The sequence below is a fragment of the Glandiceps talaboti genome, chromosome 9, assembly GCF_964340395.1.
Source record: "Glandiceps talaboti chromosome 9, keGlaTala1.1, whole genome shotgun sequence".
Taxonomy (NCBI): Eukaryota; Metazoa; Hemichordata; class Enteropneusta; family Spengelidae; genus Glandiceps; species Glandiceps talaboti.
In genome coordinates this window covers 7,309,317-7,331,640 of record NC_135557.1, presented here as the reverse complement: position 1 = coordinate 7,331,640, position 22,324 = coordinate 7,309,317, and the positions used below count along the sequence as shown (strand labels likewise).

Sequence of the window (22,324 nt, the reverse complement as noted above, 5' to 3'; positions counted from 1 at the left end):
CAGTAACAAGACCCATCTGTACTAGCTAATAGTAATAGTTATTTTCAAAAAAGCATAAGGAAGGAAACCGTCGTACCTTCTGTGCAGCTATGTCTCCTTTTTCCACGTTGACTAACATTCCTTCAGGGGTTTGAAATGATGGTGGTGTCTGTGAAGATGTACTTGTCGATCCTATAGATAATGGATTATTTGTAAGATACTTGATATACAGTAGTCGATATAGCATAGAAAAATTCACCAAAATTCACCAAACCTTAGCTTACTGTTTTCGAAGTTCATGAAATACAGTTTTTTTAAATTATTATCATGCCCTAGTTTATTTTCATCATGGTTACTTTTCGACATTAGAGTAACCGTGTTTCAATAAAAATCGTTATGTTTTGGAAAAGAAAGGAAGAAACTGGAGTTTAATCCTTTACAATATACAATGACTAACAATGATATGCACTTTCCACGAAATTACAAAGTTTTTGAAAGTCGCGAATCATTCATCTGTCAGTGCACTTTGTGGTGATATTACAAATTGTCTTGGACACAAGTTGATTTGTGCATGTCATTTACATTTTGTAGTGTTATTAGCACGCTATGTCCCTGGTGTACGGTACCACAGGGCATGTATTATTATATCTTAGGGTGGCCCTTTTAATTTTTCTGTTTCTCATCTCCCGACCGACCCTAATTTCCAGCTCCGACATCAGAAAAAAACACTTTTTTTTTAATTTCCGACCGACCCCTGAGTTCAACACAGCAAGATTGTAAGGTTCAAACGAACATCAAACGTTCCTCATGGCGTCTTAGGCCAGTGTTCTGCCAAGGCCGTGACCTTGCGACATTGGCCCCCTAAAATTACAAATGACGCAATAATTTTCCCACCTTGCGTCGCTTTGGTGCATTCATTTTACGGCAGACATCAAAATTATCTAAGTCCAGGGCCAGGCCCTGACGTCAATCCCACAAGAGGTATACTGACTGCCTAAGGGAAAGTTTTGTTGACATCATAGAAGATACAGTGACAACGCACAGTTCTATTGTTAACATAACAAATGCCACAAAAAGAGCAACTTTCATAAACTTAATCTACAAATTGAAACATTAGAGGGGGCAGATGAGTATGGGATGAGATTAGTGCCAAAACACTTGTCTTAACATTATTCTTAGTTTACATTTTCATTTTATTCTCTCATTTTGTCTCCATTTTTATCTTATTGTGTTCACATTTATATTTCAACCTCTCATTTTGTTTGCATTTTTATTTCAACCTCTCATTTTGTTTGCATTTGCAATAATGTTAAGACAAGTGTTTTGGCACTAATCTCACCCCATAGATGAGACGTCTAAATTGACTTCGTCTCTCGTCACATGTTTTGTCTACCGTCACTGTCGCGACCTCTGACCTACTCACTGAAGTGTGTACCGGAAATCGGAACATCTGTCTGCCAAAGCTCAGAAGCCTTAGGGGCAACATCAAAAGTTCAATATAATATATCTAACTTAATTGCTTAAGTTAGGTCCCAGACCCCCCACCCCCACCCCCATCTAACTTAACTGACCTAAAATTGAAAATCGTTTCAGACTCGTACTGTATACTTCCACTTTCAAACAACGTAACAATATACTACTGAATTATAAATAAAAACAGAAAACCATTTTAACCGTGTACCGCTGATACATCGGACCGAGTGTATGCAGTGTTAGGGTGACCTTTTTTTTGTTTCTCATCTCCAGTGGAATAGTCAGGCGGGGCAGGCAAGCGAAATAAAAAAAGGGGGGCAAGGAAAAAAATCTGTATTTTTTCAGTTCTATTCTCTGTCCTTCCTGTCCTGTCAGTCTCTATACAACTTCTTTTATCTTCTCTTTATTGAATTCCTTGTTACAGGTCTCTTTCCTTCATTTTAGCAAGGTTGACAAGTCCGTAGAATAACTTTGTAAGAAGATGAATACTTATCATCCTGATGGGTGTATATCTGTAGCCAGGAACTATTGTATGATTTTATCAGGAGTACTATTACACTTCGTCCTATTAATCAAAGTGGCATTGACATCGCTAATTTGAACTTTAGTATGTAACTTTTTGAGGAATGCAGTATGACTTTTACCAATTTTAAGCATAATTTTGAAAATGAGCTATTATTACATTGCAGCAAAATGTACCACACGGCGGCATTAATTTCGAGCCCTGTCCCTCATCAAACCTCAACGACTTCAGTCACGAAAGACACATGCTGCTCCGACGTAACAAAGGGGGTGTGGGTAGACGGCAGTGTTCTGCCAAGGTTTCCAACAAGTGGGGACAAAGGCCCCTTGGTTGCAAAAAGTGGGGTCATTTGACAGGGAGTGGGGTCAATTATTATTGTCTATGAAATATTCATATATATTACCTCAGACCACTATAGAGATACTGTGGTCTTCGATATTCCATTACACATAAACTATTACCTAACAACATAAAACAATTCCATTCACAATAACAGTTCCCAGTAAGCTGTTTTTTTAAAATTGAGGACTACACATTACACCTTAGAAAAAGAAGGCAATTAAGATTATGTATTTTTAAGTCATTTCTACAGAGTATATTATATATTGTTTTGAAAGATTGGACAGCCAGGTAGTCACAATTTTTAATCTGAATATCAATGAATAGCAGTGCTCAAATTTATAATTCCCTTTTTTCAGACAAAGACAAAGAACAACTTCAAAATAAGTCACAGGGAACATATGATTGAATAAAAACTTTGAGAAATCCTAATCTTGTAACCACTTGTTTCATTTGTAGAACTGTTAGTACATTGCTGTGTTTTAATATCATTCCCTCTTCAAATTCATGACGAGGTTAAGAAAAAACAACATTTTGAAGAAAAAAAATCCCTGACTTTAAAAAGTACCAAATGTGAACGAAAAACTTACAAATAATACAGTCAAACAAACTTTGAAATAATTTATTTTTTATTAATTACCGTTACTGGCTGTGTATCATGATTTGGTCCTGCTATATCAAATGACAGCATTAGTGAGTTACATACTGTAAACTTGATACGGAAAGCTGACATTAGGTGTCCTTGAAACTCAGAAATCGTGAACTAAAACTATCAACGTCAAAGTTAGGATGCTTTGTAAATACCACTGTAATTATTTTCTGATTTGCACAACAAGTTCATTCTTAACTCATGTCTGACCGGGCGCACATGCATCGGCCGTCTATATGGCCATGCCAGTGATCACGCATTGATTCAGTCAGTGCCCAACATTCACATATGTGTCACTGTCAACATCACGCAACACGATCCCCTAACAGTCTAACTCAGCCTTTTCGGAATCAAAATACACATGTACTCATTTTGTTTCCATTAATCTAACCAATCAACAAATGAAAATCACAACCTGTCCCATAAATTTGGTTTACTAAGGCTTCCGATTTCCGGTAGCAAGTTCAGTGTTTCGTACACGTCAGTGACTAGGTCAGAGGTCGCGACAGTGATGGTAGACAAAACATGTGACGAGAGACGTCCATTTTGACGTCTCATCTACTCCCTCTAATGTTTCAATTTGTAGATTAAGTTTATCAAAGTTGATCTTTTTGTGGCCTTTTTTATGTTACCAATAGAACTGTGCGTTGTCACTGTATCTTATATGAGTGACAACAAAATTTTCCCTCACAGAGTCAGTATACTTCTTGTGGGATTGACGTCAGGGCCCGGCCTGGCCCTGGACTTAGATAATTTTGATGTTTGCCGTAAAATGAATGTGCCAAAGCTACGGAAGCGTATTAGTGCCAAGTTGTAAGGAAAAAAATAAAATTTAAAATCTCGTAATTACGAGATTTCAATTCTCGTAATTACGACTTTTTTCTCGTAATTACCACTTTTTTCTCGTAATTACGAGTTTTCAATTCTCGTAATTACAACTTTTCGATTCTCGTAATTACGACTTTTTTCTCGTAATTACGAGTTTTCAATTCTCGTAATTACGACTTTTCGATTCTCGTAATTACGACTTTTTTCTCGTAATTACGACTTTTTTCTCGTAATTACGAGTTTTATTATGTTTGTTTCTTGAGAAATACACTTCCTGTTTCACGTGCACGTGTAGCCTGCCTGCTAGATCTGCGATAATGGTGAATCGAACTGAACTTATTTCATTTTACTTTCATCTCGGACTAAGTTACAACGAGATTTTTGAAGGAAAATAAAGAAATCTTCGTCAACTTCTTCTGCCAGGACTGATCACTGGTATGATACATGTGGTAAGCCAACAGCAGTTAGTAGCAAGTCAGTTATCACTCTGAGCGCGGGATTTAGGAGTGAACCATTTGACTTTTGGGATTCCCAAGGTCCATATTTAGAAGGGGGCACATCACCCTCTCATTATCAAATATGTAGTATTGTTTTGTTTTTGGTTTGCTGCGGAGGAATGGAGTTAGAGGTAACATGGAAAATATAAGCAATCACATCAAAATAGTCACAGCCTTAAAATTCGGAAAGTACCTTGTTTTTATGCCATTTTCTTCGCCCCCTCCATCAAGTAACTTTACCCTTAAATAGTACTACATTCTAAGCGCTTTCAACCGAAGTGCATAAAATGTATTTGGAGCTTGCGCCTTGCTGATCAAAAATAGGTCACATGCTGCCATGCATGGTGATAAAAACATCGTAAGACGCCACATGTTTTATACGAACATGAACTTTACTAATATATACATGTTTTAGATTTTCATAATAATCACAGGTTTAATTTAAATCGTTCTAAAAGATTCTCGTAATTACGACTTTTTGATTCTCGTAATTACGATTTTTCGATTCTCGTAATTACGACTTTTTGATTCTCGTAATTACGACTTTTCTATTCTCGTATTTACGACTTTTCGATTCTCGTAATTACGACTTTTCGATTCTCGTAATTACGACTTTTCGATTCTCGTAATTACGACTTTTTGATTCTCGTAATTACGACTTTTTGATTCTCGTAATTACGACTTTTTGATTCTCGTAATTACGACTTTTACATTCTCATATTTACGACTTTACGATTCTCGTAATTACGACTTTTTGATTGTCGTAATTATGAAATTATGATTTTTTATTGTTTTTTATTTTTCAATTTTTGAATTGTTCAGACACGAATCTTATGATTTTGATGTACTAAGCAGATGTACTATAGAGTGTTTGACACGGTAACCGGTTTGTATGATTTGATTGCGTTTTTCGTTTCTTTAAAAAAAACTCGAGTGCATTAAAACAGCGAAGAATATTCTTTCATTACATGTCGGCAAAATGAATCAATAATGGATTTGAAATTGAAGAAAATAGTATTTACCATCTAATATTTGGTAAAATTCACAACTTTAGTTTAGAATTTTCTTCATTAAGGTAAATCAGATTTATACGGTTTTGAAATTTAAAATTCAATAACGTGGCACCGTAGGTCGTTCGATCAAGTTTGAAAATGTGTGGAGACCTTTTCCACGGTTGATAAATACTTGAATATATGTATTTGGTATGGTATAATAATATTGGTTTGAGGGTCAGTTAGCCAAGTGACCGGTTTGTCGAGGTTATTGACCCTGGTATATCAGGGTGTTAGTAGGAAGGCATTGGCGAGACGTCCCCAGATAGAAACTTTATTGATCCTTCTTTTAAGACGTTTCGGACCGGCCGTTAGGTCCTTCATCAGTCGTAATCCTGTTTTGTATTGGACAGTTTCCCTACATCTTCATCATTGGATATAAGTTGGAGTTGTGTCCGAATTTCAGAAAAATATCTATATGTTTAATATTGGACTCCATTATTTGAACAAATTCTTTGCTCATGATGAAGAATTCTTGTTGTTCTGGAATTCTTGTTTTGTGTTTATTATTTGGCTAAGTTCATTGACAGATTGCCTGTTTAAACATTGCAGTGAACCTACTAACTTCTTGTTGCATCCAGTATATGTGTGTACATATGTGAACACGTTATTTCATTGCCATTTCTTTTTTTAACCTATAGGTGTTATGTAATTTCACTGCTGGACTTATATTAGAGTGTTCAGTTCACCATAAATTTACTTACTACCCGATGATCGGGTGTTGTTGAGAACTCAGCTGTTGCTTATAACATGAACTTAAAATGGCAGTGTGATTTTTCCAGTTAGATATCAACTTACCGGAGAATTGTGACGTAATTACGAGAATAGAAATGTCTTTACGATTCTCGTAATTACGAGATTCAAAAAGTCGTAATTACGAGAATCGAAAAGTCGTAATTACGAGAATTGAAAAGTCGTAATTACGAGAAAAAAGTCGTAATTACGAGAATCGAAAAGTCGTAATTACGAGAATTGAAAACTCGTAATTACGAGAAAAAAGTCGTAATTACGAGAAAAAAATCGTAATTACGAGAATTGAAATCTCGTAATTACGAGATTTTAAATTTTATTTTTTTCCTTACAACTTGGCACTAATACGCTTCCGTACAAAGCGGCGCAAGGTGGGAAAATTATTGCGTCATTTGTAATTTTAGGGGGCCAATGTTGCAAGGTCGTGGCCTCGGCAGAACATACACTGGTCTAAGACGCCATGAGGAACGTTTGATGTTCATTCGAACCTTACAGTCTTGCTGTGTTGAACTCAAGGGTCGAGTCGGTCGGAAATAAAAAAACATTGTTTTTTTTCTGATGTCGGAGCTGGAAATTAGGGTCTGTCGGGAGATGAGAAACAGAAAAATAAAAAGGGCCGCCCTTATAGGTAAAAGCAGCCTTGAATTCGTACTAAATTTGCTAAGTATGACGTTGAATCGTTTTTGACGGTTGAGAAATTAATTTGGCCAAACCCCCCCCCCCACCCCCACACTAAAGCAATTAAGTTTTTTGTAAACATCGATCTTTTGACGTCGCCCCTTAGTAAACCAAATTTATGGGACATGTTGTGATTTTCATTTGTTGATGGGTTAGATTAATGGAAACGAAATGAGTACATGTGTATTTTGATTCCGAAAAAGTTTTGTTAGGGGATCGTGTTGCATGATGTTGACAGTGACACATGTGAATGTTGGGCACTGAATCAATGCGTGATCACTGGCATGGCCACTATAGACGGCCGATGCATGTGCGCCCGGTCAGACATGAAGAATGAACATGTTGTGCAAATCAGAAAATAATTACAGTGGTATTTACAAAGCATCCTAACTTTGATGTTGTTGATAGTTTTAGTTCAGGATTTCTGAGTTTCAAGGACACCTAATGTCAGCTTTCCGTATCAAGTTTACAGTATGTAACTAATGCTGTCATTTGATATAGCAGGACCAAATCATGATACACAGCCAATAACGGTTATTAATAAAAAATAAATTATTTCAAACTTTGTTTGACTGGATTATTTGTAAGTTTTTCGTTCACATTTGGTACTTTTTAAACTCAGAGATTTTTTTTCTTAAAAATGTTGGTTTTTCTTAACCTCATCATGAATTTGAAGAGGGAATGATAAACACAGTTCTAAAAATGAAGCAAGTGGTTACAAGATTAGGATTTCCCAAAGTTTATTCAATCATATGTTCACTGGGACTTATTTTGAAGTTGTTCTTTGTCCTTGTCTGAAAAAAAAGGAATTATAAATTTGAGCACTGCTATTCATTGATATTCAGATTAAAGATTGTGACTACCTGGCTGTCCAATGTTTCTAAACAATATATGATATACTCTGTAGATATTGCTTAAAATTACATAATCTTAATTGCCTTCTTTTGCTAAGGTGTATCACTGTTTGTTCATGTGCTAGGGATTAAAAGAAGACTTTTTTGGCACCTTCAAAGCCAATTGCATTGCCCACTACTGATAAATCGACGTTTTTGTCATAGACGTCTCTAAATAACTCTTGCATTGGTAGTATTTTCAAATCACCAGTCTACACTGGAGTTGGTTGTCTTTTACATTTATAGTAGATCGCTATACCGGTCCTGAGTACTCTCAGGTCACTGGACCTAGATCTGCTTTATTATCGAAAGATATGAAATTTGTCATTCAAGTTCTGTAGATATGGTAGGTTGACAGGGCTCGAAACAGTTGGCACGGGGGCTACCACTTTCAATATTTGGCAGCCTAAGTGGGCTACTATTTACAAAAAGGCTTACAAAATATCTTGAAGATGTACGATGTGGAACAATGTATTTGTAATGAAAGTGTCGATTTTTAGACTATTCAGACCCTTTCAGACAATAATATCCAAGCTTTACAAGACAGCACCAACATGTAAAAAGCAACAACATGTACACAGGGTTGAAATACTTTTGAAATATACTTTGATAGCATCTTGACAGTAAGAGAGGATGAGCTTGAGACTGGGATAGGTTCACCTCATGTGGGGGGGGGGGGGGTCTTCCTCTAGAAGCCCTGGAGGACTTTTACTCTCAAAGCCATTTGTTAGGCTATTCAGACCCTTAAAAGCAATAACTCAATCCATGCTTTACAAGACAAAACCATCAAGTATCAGAAAATATTCTTTATAAATTACATAGGGTTGAAATATGTTCTTAAACAGTTAAATGGCATCATTATATACATGTAGTAACGGTCAGCACATCTACTGGTAGTATCATTGGTAGGGAGATTTGGAGTTTAAGGCAATTTTAGACTATCTTGGCAAACATTTCACATCTTTACAAAACAATATCATCTCAAACTAGAATTGGGTAAAAGGATTTAAGAAAAGTTTAATACCATTATGACAGTAAAAAGGTTGTTGGTGCATCTGATTGTTGGTTGAATGCATTAGTGACCCCTAGGGGTGAGGGAGTCCTTGGGGTTTCCCCCTGGCAGATCTGCAGTTTTTGGCTTCTATTAAGGCAATGTTTAGGTTATTCATAGTTTTGAGGTAATATTTCCAAGCTTCGAATAGCTAACGTAAATTTTAAATGAGTTTCCCATGTCACATAAAAATGGCCCCGTAACATTGGTATAGTGGCATTAATATTGCATGTATAGTAAAGTCACCGGTATGTTAAAGAACTTTAGGTGGTCATACCTAGTGTATAATAGAAATTGGAATCTGATGAGATTTGGTGATTTGTAGTGTCAATAACATGTAGTGTTCAAAATAGAACGTGTAATAATCCCTGCTAACAAGTTCATACTGACGAGTAGAACTAAATTAGATTAACTACTTTTATAAACTATCTATGAAGATTACAATTACGAAACCTTCAAGTTCACTTTTGCCCCAAAGTGCAATATAAGTGAAGCACTGATTGTGAAACAGCCAAACATTTACATGACATGTTCTGTAACTAGTGTGGTAGCTAGGTAATACATGTATATGTATATGTATATTTATAGTTATGCTTGGACTAATAAGTAATATTAAAGAATTCATGTAAGAAACAGGGATAAGAACAAAAAATTACATGCACCACATTTCAGACAAGGTTATATGCCATTGTTGAAAAAGAATTTTTTTTTCTTCAATTACAATCCAAAACACAATGACCCCCCCCCCCCATCAACATTTTTGAAAACAGCATGACCACCTCCCCTACTGCTAATTTCAAAAACAGGGTGACCCCCCTCCAATCCAGCCCCCCCCCCCTACAACCGAAGAAACTGACCGGTCCCTAAAGGCCAATGCCTCAAAAGATAGCTTGTACATGATAATATAGGGTGAGCGGTAGACACTTGACTTGAGTGTCTATGTATTACGGTTTTTGAGTTATGCTGTAAATACTGATTTTCAGTTACACATATGGCTGCCACTCGGTCAAATCTGCATATGTCACAAAACAAACTGACATGCATAGGTCCCATTATGACGTCACCTTTTCACCATGACATAAGATATTGCACGTCTGAGAAAATTACATCACACAAATCAAAGCAATCCAACCTCCGGTTTCATACAAGACAGTGAAAATATCATTCTTGACCAAAATATGCAAAAGATTCGCTAGAAATAGCACTTGGCATGAACAAACCTGAATAGCCCCCTCAAAGGGTTAAGGACATGCACAGATATCAAAGCATTCGTGTTTCTGTGTTTGTGCAAGTCCACTCACTGCGAAATGTCGACTATTGTTTCCTGAGATGTGTATCTGAGTATGTTTCTATCAGAATACGAAACAATATCGCTAATATTGACGAATCGAGCCAAATATATATGAAAGGGGTAAAATAACACTTGTTTTTGTGATGACAAGTCGACTACTGCGAGATACAGACAAGGTTTGCAACGTAACACAATTACGGTACGGCAATATGAACTTTCAGCCGGCCGTTTTACTCGGCAAACATTCCGAAAATTTACCTTTTGTAACCTTCCTAGTTCCCATATTTGATAAACTTCAGTCATTGTTACAATCGGACCATGTCTACCAAAGACATCAACCGATTTCTGATGCAATGTAGGAAAATTGAAGGAAATAATTTTTTCTAAACACCTTTGATGAACGTGATTGGATATTGCCGATATCAGTGCTCTCCATAAACATTGTCTGGTTGAAAGTTCATGTTGCCGTGTTCTGTTACAAAACCTGTCTATATCTCACGGTGAGTGGATTTGCGCGATCACAGACATACGTGTTATCTTACCTCTTTCATATATAATTGGCTAAATACGTCAATATTATCGATAATGTATTGAATTCTGATAGAAACATACTCATACCCAACTGAACTGGTAGACTTTGCTGCAATGCTTGCTCAGAATTTTCAATATAATGCTTAACATTTTTAAAAGGCAGATTGCATTCCTCAATTAGTTTTGGCCAGTTTTTAGCTTGAAATCAGGAAATGACCGAAACCTTAACGTCTGTCATGCATGACCCATGGCCTATGAAGACTTTCTTTGTTGATTGTACATATGCAATAAATAAAATTATCACAGCTTCCCATAACGTAGGCCTAAATGTGGTATAATGTTTGTTATAAGCTTCAACTGTGTCACAAATAGTTTTTGTTATAAAACATTCTACAAAATGACAAGAACAGTGATAGGTGATAATTTCAATAGTTTCAATGTTGGAATGTTTGTATGAAAGTTTTTTGGTGGCGACACTGTGCACCGTCTTGCTTTTGATAACAACACTTACAAGTTACAGAACACGTGTGAAGTATCCTGTACTGCAAAGTCAACCAAGAAAGTCGTAGTTTTGTACACATGCATGATGCATGGCATGTTACCAATGTTTAGAGTATCACTTTATACAGTAAATCCCAAAGGAATACTGTGAATTCTATAAATGTTTACAGATAGTCTGGATTTTGACAAGTTCATAGTGAGGAAAAACATTTCATAGAAGTAATGACCAATCAATGGCATGTACAAATGATAATTACTCTAGCACACTGATGAAGATCACCAAAGTGTTTCCAAAAGTTACATGCTAATTCAAATTGGATAACTTGAAAAAAATGAGAAGGATTCCAATGCCACCTTGTTATTATGAATGAAAGTACTCCTGATAAAATCATACAAAAGTCTATATATCTCCTTTTTTTAAAGCATGATTGTATCGGTTGTGATAGATTTGGCAGGTAAAAACATGCTTACTTTAAAATGGCAAACTCGATATGAAGTGAATGACCACTGTGCCATAGTGATATGCTATAATACCCAACTGTAAAAAAATATTGGGCAGGTAGAGATTGTGGTTGAGCAAGTAATTTTCAAAGTTACCTTCCCAATGGGCAGGGGTAAAAAAAATATTGCCTGGCAATATGTAAACACTACTGTATGTTATAAGCAGGAATTGCTTGGTTTTGATAATATACCCTGAAGATCAAGGTCAATGGTCAAAGTCTCAAAAAATAGCTCCCATCCGATAATATGGGGTAGACACTCAAATGATGTGTTGTACACAGTGTCTGTGTATAACAGTTGTTGAGTTATGCAGTAAATATTGAATTTTAACTATAAACATGGCTGCCATTTGGTCAAATTTGCATATATCAAAAAAACATATTACATTGCATATGTCCCACATAATATATGACTTTCGTGTCAGGTTTGAAAGAAATTGGATATTTCATGTCTGGGAAATGACAGTTTACGGAAGGATGGATGTACTCACGCATGCACGGATGGACAGATGAAGCCTGTTGTATCAGCAACCCCTTCGGGGCTAACTACAAATATGGTCGTCATTCTGTCAAATTCGAATATGTCACACAGCAAAGATACGTGCATATGTCTCATATGACAATCACAATTGCACCTGGTTTAAATGAAAGCAGATATTGCATGTCTGGGAAATGCTGTATTACAAACGCATGGATGCACAGACAGATGACATAGCCAATTTAAATAGTCAAACCCCCCCCCCCCCCTCGGTTGGGGAACTAAGCATTTGAAACTATAACCTACCATATGGATCATTGATCAGAAGACCAGGCTGCTGTTCAGGGGTTTCTGGTGAGCCTTGGTTGGACGTTTCTTCAGAATCCCCTTGTTCACCTTCTGTACATACATAAATATACCAAATGATGTCATAGCACAATTGATTAAAAATGTACATTGTCTTCAACTTCAAATTATTTCCAAATTTCTAAACAAGTCATCACAAGCCACCTCACCTCCACACCCTTACTTCTGCACGGATGAAATAGATGTTTGGGTTAACTTTTTGTTAAATGTGAGCCAAGCAGATATAGGGTCATGGTCAAGTACTATGCTATCAATTCAAGGAAGCACTAGTACCAGATTGGTCTTATGTGGAAGATACTTGAATGAAATGTTTGAGTCTTTTTAATCAGTATTCTGTATTCTGTTGATTACTACAATAAAGCAAGGCCTCATTCAGTAGTGTGATATAAGGCATGTATTTGATGCATGTATGCATGGCCCCTGCTCTGTATTAGGACAATATTTAAAGAAATTGATCACAATTTTGACACCATAAAAGGTGTAAAATAGCATAAAGTGCAAGAAATAGTCCGTCTTTCTTAAGTGCCTATGATGGTTAAGGTCAAAAGAAATGGTGCAGGTCTAAAGCTTGTTCTTGATTACATAAGAGTAGACACTTGAATGGAGACTCTATGCAGTACAATTTTGAATTGTCAATATACGGTATTTATTTCCATTTCAAGGCCTCCGGCCCATTTGCAAACAAGTCACACTTCAAGGACAATAGGTTGAAAGTTAACATAAATGTATATATAAAAGTAAATAATTGTAAATAAAGTATTTAGTTGTTAGATAAGGTCTCTTTACACCTCTGGAAAGCCTTAATAATTCAAAATAATTACGAAGGTTTTTGAATTGTTCAGCGTCCTGAAGAGCGACAAGAAGATAATTAAAAATATAATTACAATAACACAAAAAGAGTATCATAATATTATCAGACATAAGCAGATATGGGCCTGGTCTGACTCTGGTTGCATATTTGTATACATTATTTGAATGTTTATTCACATGCCTATCTATTCATGTTGGTATATTTGCAATATACATTATAATTTGACTGTTGTTAAGATCATGCTTGGTCAATGAAGTGAATCTGCAGAATAACCCCCCAGCCCGTTAACCAGCAGGTTTTGAGATATAAATTTTGACCAAAACTGAGAGATTTTTAAGACCAAATGGGCATATCACTGATTGGATCATCATTTTTTTTTGTTCTTTGTACATTGACGTATTAACATATTTTGTTGTATTTATATTATCAGGGCCACAGACTAGACTAGTTTTGCTTGAACTATTTCTGTGGCCCTCACCAGGTGTAATTTATGGATTTTTTCCCTTTTCAATTGTATATAATTTTCCCATTGTGTCAGGTGAAAATACATATGAATATGCCTATGTCTTGGACTTTTCTTCATCTACAAACCCCAAGTTAAAGTCCTATTGAATTTCAGCCCAATCTGCGTAGTAATAAAGATATTTGACGGGAAAGTCACCTTTTATGTCTGATTTGTATATCACTAATGGGATCTCAATGTAAAGAACAATCACTTTTCTACACATCAAGAAGAACTGACCAACAAAACTGCCAATACCAAGTTGCTGTGGTTTCGTTCACGTACAAATACAAGTCGTTATCTCTGTGGCTTTGTACATCAACACTACAACCAATCTGATTGACTCATGCAGTACCACGTGATATACAATGCAAGATTCTAGTACATACACTGAAAACTGACTTGGGTTGGGAATGGTACATGTATAAAAAGAAAATAACGACTTTAAAATCTTTGCTAGAAGTATCAAATACGGTTTGTAAAAGTATTGATTTCACTGTGCCGTCAGATACGAACTTGTAGCAAGTTAGTACAACAACCATACAAGTATGATACAACAAGCCGAGATTGACCGATTCATGCGACCTCATTCGAGATGAAGGTAATTTCGTTCACCATCTGTATTTATTCAAAATTTATTTTCTTTACGATACTTTTCTTGACTGGGCAGAACGCTATATAAGTACAAGCTTTTAGCACAGTGTTTTTCGGGTGCTAGGACTCCAGAACTCCTGGACTGCACTTACGGCATCCCGTGTTACTAGTACTCAGTGGTGTATGTTTATCAGCCCTAAATATCAATTTTCAACGAATCCTTCCTCGTTCTTTACACAATCAGTAAGGTCAGAGACAGCAGGAGTAGCCAGGCCCTACAATTCTTGCAGCAATAAAAGAAAATTTCGCTTGTTTATTTCAATTGATAATATAGTACGTGTAGTTATGTGTCAGCAATTGGAATATAATGGATGTAAATTGTGTGTTCCCATGTTGCATAATACAGGGATTTCATTGCTATAAAATGGTAAATAGAATAGTCCAACAATTGTTTATATACTAGTATGAAAGTGTGCACCACACACTGTATTATAAGTTTACAGTGAACTATTCAGTCTCACTAACTCTATTAACAATGAACTATTCCAAGTCTCACAATTCAGTAGTCTAGCTGCTAGACCGCGGGCTTTCTTCTCAACACTCTGGTTCTGAAAGGTGGCATACAATCGAGAGCGAACTTTGACGTATACAGTTGAAGCACAATGGAATTTGTTTCAGAAATACTTTTCGGTGGGAAAGAAGGCCTAGCTGAAGGACACAATTTTGAATGCGCTCAGGGAGCAGAACTTCACAGAGACAACGACATCGCAAGGAACTTTTATTCCTGGCTGCAACTGAATTAAGGAGTTTAATTGAATCGCTCCTATTGCTGGAAATAGTATATGTCATTCGACCCAAAAGTAATTTCTGTGTCTGTTTGATTTTATTTCCCCTTAGATCGAGTCCTAAATAAGATCCCTGGCACGGATTGGTTCAAAACTACAGCTTAGTGGAGACGTTACTACTGAATTCAGGTCAATATCAACAATTACCAAAATTCAGCTTTGTAACACCAGTAGTTGTTGTGTCTTCCACGTTTGATATTCTCTAGCATCCTCATGTCGATATCTGGAAATCTGGAAAGTCTTTCCGATTGACAATAGCGTTCAATATGTGTTGGTACATTACTCCGTATAGACAACACTCGTTTAAATAACAGCAACTGATATCGTAGACAGACAAATATACAAAACTGGACTCGATTGTTATGGATTTGTTTTGAAAAGTGCGTAGCTCGGGCGATACTCGTGTCGTACCCATTCAATATAACTCGGAGGAGTACATGCAAGTGAATATTGACTGTTGCTATTGCCATGAATATTACCAGTGACGTTTGTTTTCAACCGAGATTTCCTGATTCTGTCGAAATAAGGTAAAATATGTAAACCACGATAAAACGTTTTGTAAACTATCAAACGATTTTGGTATTTTCAAAAGTCTGAAAGGGAGCGATCAGTTTTTACGGGCGGGGGTGGGCCGGTGACTTTTTTGTTCATGTTGTACGTAAAAATAGTGAGAAAATATACCCAAACCCCAAAAATATTGCCCACATCCCATCTGTTGACAAGAAACATTCTTTTTATTCTTGCAAAAGACACACTATTCTCAAAGTATAATACGGCAAACTGCATTGTTAATTTTACATGTTACGCATTTACAGTAATTGTATGTGTCTCTGGTAAATTGCTTACCAAAACACACTGCTTTATGTGTATAAAGCTCTTCAGACAGGAAACCTATGAGAACTATGATTGTCTGTTCATTGCGATATACACAATATTCATAGTTGAGGTTATTTTTGATAAGACGTGTAGGTCATACGATAGCTAGGCCAAGTGACAGTTCAATACTTTGTATATGTATGATAAATCAACACATTAGGGCAAGATCAATAGTTAAAGTACCCCCTTCCCAACCCTTTCTAACAAAATTGGTCAACATTTGAAATTTTTGCACATAGCACAATGCATTTCAAATCAGTATGTAATATTATGTAGTGCTATGAATACAAAAACCAGTACGTATTGAGGAAAAATAACTCTTTTATTGGCGATAATGTATGTTTGTTTTGGGGTATAAAACAGATGTTGTTATAAAAGTAAAATCTTCTTCATACATATAGGAGTAAACTCCATCCCTCACCTCTACCCAACACTAAAATAACCCAGTGTTTATCCTACATTGTTCACCCCTAAATCAATTTTTGACATTTAACTGAGATGACGCGTTTGAATTGTAACTTGTACGTACACAAATGTATAGGAACTACATTAACTAACTAGATTAACTATATACATAGGCATTGCATATCCAATATCTAGAAACAGGCTAGGTCAGGCACTTTCAATCACAGAGTTTGCAACATATTATTTCAAAGTGTGTCTCACCCTAGATTGGTTATGTTTTAAGGGCAATTCAACATGTTCACGTCAAAGGAAGCACATATTTTTGATTCAGCAGGTCCGTCCAGTAAATTTTACTGTATTTCATTTCTTATGTGTTACGTGCAGAGCAACACATCCAAAGTTTTATAACACATGACGTGCAATATCGAGACGTCGTTTCTAACAAAACTGTTGCTTAAAGGTGGCCATAGTGCAGTGTTGTGACTCCATGACATATGCATGGGATGTATCAACAGACAAGTTATATTAGAATGTATATTTATAGCTATTTATTGTTTATGGTTTATTTTATGCACATAAATTTGTTGTTTAATAAATGCATGGAAATTCAAGTACAACAGCATGGCTCACGATTACGTTTAGTTGCTGAAAATAAGGTGACCCCTTTATTCCCTTTGTAAAAATGGTGATTCCCCGCCCCCTACACTTTGAATCACAAACTGAGATGACCCCCACCTCCTTATTTGCCCCCCCCCCCCCCGGCCGTAAAAACTGATCGCTCTCAAAAATTTGAACGACCAAATGAATGCCCGACCTGTGTACGTAATAGTTTTGATAGTATGCACTGACAGTCTATGCCAGAAGGTTCTGAAACTAGACGGTTATTACTATAATTTCACCCTCATCTGTTTGGCCTTACCACTTTTCGCAGAATTTTGGAGCATTCTACATGTAGGTTTCTGGAATTTCAAGTCCCGTGAATTTAATGTATTTTCGTCCATCAGCAGCAGTCCTCCTTCTCGAGTGTTGTAGTAGTACGTGACTGAATGGTTTCAGCTTGCATTAGACCGTGACCAAAGTGTCAAAAATTTGTAAAATTTGTCAAAGTACAAGAATCAGATACGAGAACGTATGTTGTAAATCTTGATACGGTACGGAACTCGGTCATAAGTGAATTTCGTAGACGTACAACATTACAGGGGTTATGTTTTAAATCACTAGTTCGTCCACACCTTGACTATGCTTCTCCTGTGCAGTCCCCATGCACATACGAGGAGGGATATTGTATTATTAGTAAAAAAGTACGGAAATCGGTTTACCAGGATGATTCCACAGCTTGGCGGTTTGAATTATGAGGATAGGTTACACGGTTGAGAGCTGATTTTCTGGAAGTGTGTAAACCTGTAAACTTTTCCATGAACATATTCTCGGTGATCCTGTTGTATTTCTAAATTTATCTACTTCAATAACAAGAATACGCAGGTTGAAATTATTTAAGGACATATCCAGATTGGCTATACATATACTTTTTCAGCCAACGTGTTGTAGACATTTGGAACAGTTTACTGAAAGGGTTATTGCTTCTACTACATCAATTAATCATTTTAATTAATCATTTAATGCATGTGTGGATTACCACCTCTGATCAGTAAGGGGTCTTTAAAAGCCTCAATGGATTCCTGCCAAACGTAAATCCATGGTAAATGCACTGTAAAAAATAAAGGCATTCATTTATTGCACAAAACTACCCTTGCCAAATTGTATGGCCTCCTTTTGACCAATTTCGGCTTATTAGTGTGGCTTGTTATCAAGTGAGCATACACACATTCCTTTACAGATCTGACTTTGATACTTATCTAGTGTTGAAACCTGGTACATTCTACACAGGATAGAGTCCAAGTTTAGGTCTTCACAAAACATTTCTGAGAATATCAGATGAACAGTTTAAAGTACAGCAATAGTTTCGGAAAGTGTTTTTATTGGTATTCAAACTGCGACATTTCTAACCTTTTGTATTGAATTTCAGTTTTCATGCTTTATTTTGCTCTCTATATATACAGTAGAGCCACATTGTATACAGTGTAACAACTCTGTAAGATATACCAATGTCCCTACAAAAGTTACAAGGGAAATACGTACCATGAACTAATTCCTAAATCATACAAGAGGTACAGACACACTCCAATAACCAACTTGTCTGTTAAAAGGTTTTTGTCACACTCAAACACATTGACCAACTACATTATTCCTTGCAGAAAAAGTAAGGACTCGGTCAGTTTCTTCGGCGGGGAAGGGGTGGGGGTTGATTGGTGGGGGAGGGTCATCCATTTTTTTTTACAATTTTGAATAAGGGTAATTTTGTTTTGGATTGTGATGGAAGAAAAATCCCCGAATTTCTACAATGTCATGACTTTGTCTGAATTATGGTATTTGTTGTTCCCATTTCTAGCCTATAATCGTTAATATTACTTCAACACTACCACACTAGTTACAGAATATGTCATGTAAATACTTGATTGTTTCATAACCAATGCTTCCCTTATGTTTCAGTTAGGACCAAAAGTTAAAGGTTCCGTAATGGTAATCTCCATACTAGATATAGTTTATAAAAGAATTTAATCTAAATTGTTGTACTCTTCAGCATGAAGAGATTAGTATAAACATTGTAAACTTTTTTTATTTCTGACACTGCGTGTTATCGACACTACAAATATCCAAATGTGATCATGTTCAAGTTTACTGCTTTTGTTATACATACATCTATAGTAGGTATGAGCACCTAAAGTTTTGTAACATACAACAGCGACTTTACTCTGTAACAGTAATGTTATGAACAATACATTTTTTATATGATTGATTTAAATCTTGCATTAACTTTAGCTTTTCGAAGCTGTAAAATTATTACCATACAGCTATGAATTACCTAAGATGCGCCTTAATAGAGCCCACATAAACCCTCTAGATCTGCTCCTCGGCCATAAAACCCCTCTTCCCTAGATGAACGGGAGTCACTCAATCAAGCAACTATCAGATGCACAAACCCTTTAGTTTTATTGTTATGTTATTAAACTTTTCTTATACATTTTAACCCCATGTATATAGATCAATTGCTAATTTTTCATAGTATTGTCTTTTAACATATGAAATTATTGCATTAAAGGCTATGGCTTAGAAGACTCATACATAAAATTAACTCTCCAACGCTCCACTACCAATTACACAACCATCAGATGTGCTGACGTTTACTATGATTATAATGATGCCATGAACATATTTCAACCGTATGTATAAGGAGTTGCTTCTGATAGATGATGGTGCTGCTGTATTGCAAAACACAATATCCCCGTCTCAAACGCTTCCCCTACCTGATACTGTTTAGATGTTGTTAATCTTGTTTTTGATATGATCTTAACCCTGTGTGGTTGCTAATTACATGATGGTGTTGTATTCTAGAGTCTGTTTTGGGTTTTGCAGAGAGGGCATAGGTGACTTTATGTCGGTCCGATGAAAAATTCTATTCACCCCCCCCCCCCCCCACTCCATACCACCTCCAGGCAAGAGAATCTGACCGGTCCCTAATTATGAAATGAAAGGAATCTCAAGTTAATGTTGTTGTTGCCTACAGGCAGATACATAACACATACTTTCCATAGCTCATATCATGAAGCAGATGCAAAGTTCACTCTTCATGCAAGAAAGACAACGGCTTGTGGAGCTACATGCACATACCTTGACATACAGTCAACATATATTGATGTGTTTGTCCTAGCTAGCTCAAAAGTGTGTCGTTTTCCTATGCTAAAAACATATAGAGGTCACAACTGGCACAGGTCCTTCTCAACATGCATACCAATCAATTTACCAGAAACTGAGTGAGCTGGTTCTGAAGCCCTACCTAGGTTCCATGCGTTTGGTGGAGCGAACCAAACTGGCTGATTTGCAGGAAAAGGAATAAAACTAATCACTATTTGAAAATCATGATCGTGAAAGGGCAGAAATACTTCATGTGAGGTGATCAGAAAAATTGAGCTTTTCGTCTGTCATTTGTATGAACCCAACACACCATTGAGGACTATTGCTGAATATTACGGTCAACATTTTTCCATAGGAAACAAACAGGAGACATGGAGCCCTAATTCATATGATTCATAGGGCACATTATCTAGACATGGAATAGGAATCCGATATTATTTCAATACCAGATTCATCCCAACCAACCATCCAATGTACTACTGATGTTGAATTTGAAATCAGGTGGTCATAGAAGAGATAAAACGTATTTTGTACAAAAATGTGCACCTGTGGAGCATATGAGAACTTTTGCCAGGATATTGCTGGACAGCCTGATGTCATGACTGTTGAATGAACTAGATTCTGACTTCACAGATGTGTTCATAATGTACACAAAACTTTAGTTGTAGTACAACTCTACAGTGTATGTGATAACTCTAGCGTTTATCCGTTTAAATTATACATCTACACCCTTATTTGTTTATTGCTGTGGGCATGGTTTTGTTGCTAGGCATCTATGTTATTTTTTGAACGTTCACTCACTTGCCTATCCATCCCAAATGTTAGTTTTCCCAGATACACATTTTCACTGTTTCTATTGGCATGGTCTTGTTGCTAGGCATATATGTATTCCCTTTTTCCACTTGCCTAACCATCCCTGTTTTCTTTGCCACCATTTGGAAGTTGCTATGGGTGTGGCCTTGTTGCTAGGCATATGTAACAGTGTCTATTTTTGTACTTTAATCCACATAGGACCTCAATACTTAATTCTATGTTTCTCATTGTAAAATCTATAAAATGATTGGTCTGTCTGTCTGTTAACAATTAAAGTAAAAAAGTTTTAAAAATAGTAAATTTATGAGTACATGTAGGTGGTACTTTCATTTCACAATCATATTTTAACATTCTGAATGACTTAGAATGACAATGAAAGTCAGAAGGATATTTGAACTGTTTATTTTAGTAAATTTCAGCGATAAAGAATACATTTCATTCTGACACGCTATCATGGGCTTGCCATCTGGCAATCAGTGATGTTGCAATTTTTTCCCGAACCCTGCCATAGAGGGCATCAATTTAAATTTTCGTTCGTCAGATTAAAGAAATTTAGGGTGGTTGGCACAGAAACAGAATTAAGGCCGACCTTACATATACCTACTCATTTGGTGTTGTTATCTTTACCATATGCATAGTGATTTGACTGTTGCTATGGGGATGGCCTTGTTGCTAGGTATATTTGCATATGTGTTTTGAATATTTGTTTTGCCTGACAAACCAAAAATGTTCTTATCTTTGCAAAATATAATGGCATTTGGTTGTTGCTAAGGCCATGTCCATGGAAGTTGACTATAATCATGGATTCGCGGGTTTCGAATGCCAAAGCAAATCAATGGTCAAGAATATAGTTTTGGGACCAAATTTTGTATTTAGCCCCTAAGACTAATTTTGAAGATAAAAATTGCCAACATGTATATTTTTATATGTGGTCCTATAATGAATAATCATATATGTTTCAAAAAATCCACATGCATTTTAAATGAAAACCCATATGCCCTGTACTACATAATGGTTAAAGTTCAAAATCCAAACGTTTTTAGATAGAGATAAGTTAAATGTCTTGACCACTTCAATACACATGGTGAGATGGTGATTATAGATCGCAATAGTAAGTCTCCTTCACAGAGGGTGCGATATCTTACCATGTCTTAATTATGTAAGATCTCTCACATGCGTCTCTCTTCTAAATGTTACTTACATTACTGAAATTGCAATCAATCATGGTTACAGCTATATTTTACGAAGAACTACATGTACACTGTCACTTACCATCATGTTTGACATGTGAGTCGTATTGAACACTTAATGGAGGTTGTTGAGGTTTTGCTTCATAAACACCTTCA

General features: G+C 36.3%; 1 protein-coding gene and 1 long non-coding RNA gene across 2 annotated transcripts in view; both read right to left on the bottom strand.

The window, feature by feature from the left end:
* LOC144439731 (uncharacterized) overlaps window positions 1–92 on the bottom strand; it is a 28,359-nt gene extending 28,267 nt beyond the window's left edge. The window contains exon 1 of the mRNA XM_078128968.1: window positions 77–92. The gene's annotated coding sequence lies outside the window, so the exon portion shown is untranslated. The remainder of the gene's footprint in view (window positions 1–76) is intronic.
* On the bottom strand, window positions 91–22,324 carry LOC144439655 (uncharacterized). Its single transcript, XR_013481126.1, has 3 exons — window positions 22,251–22,324; window positions 12,320–12,412; window positions 91–171 (listed from the first exon to the last, which is right to left on the bottom strand). It is a non-coding gene; the product is annotated as an uncharacterized LOC144439655 (long non-coding RNA).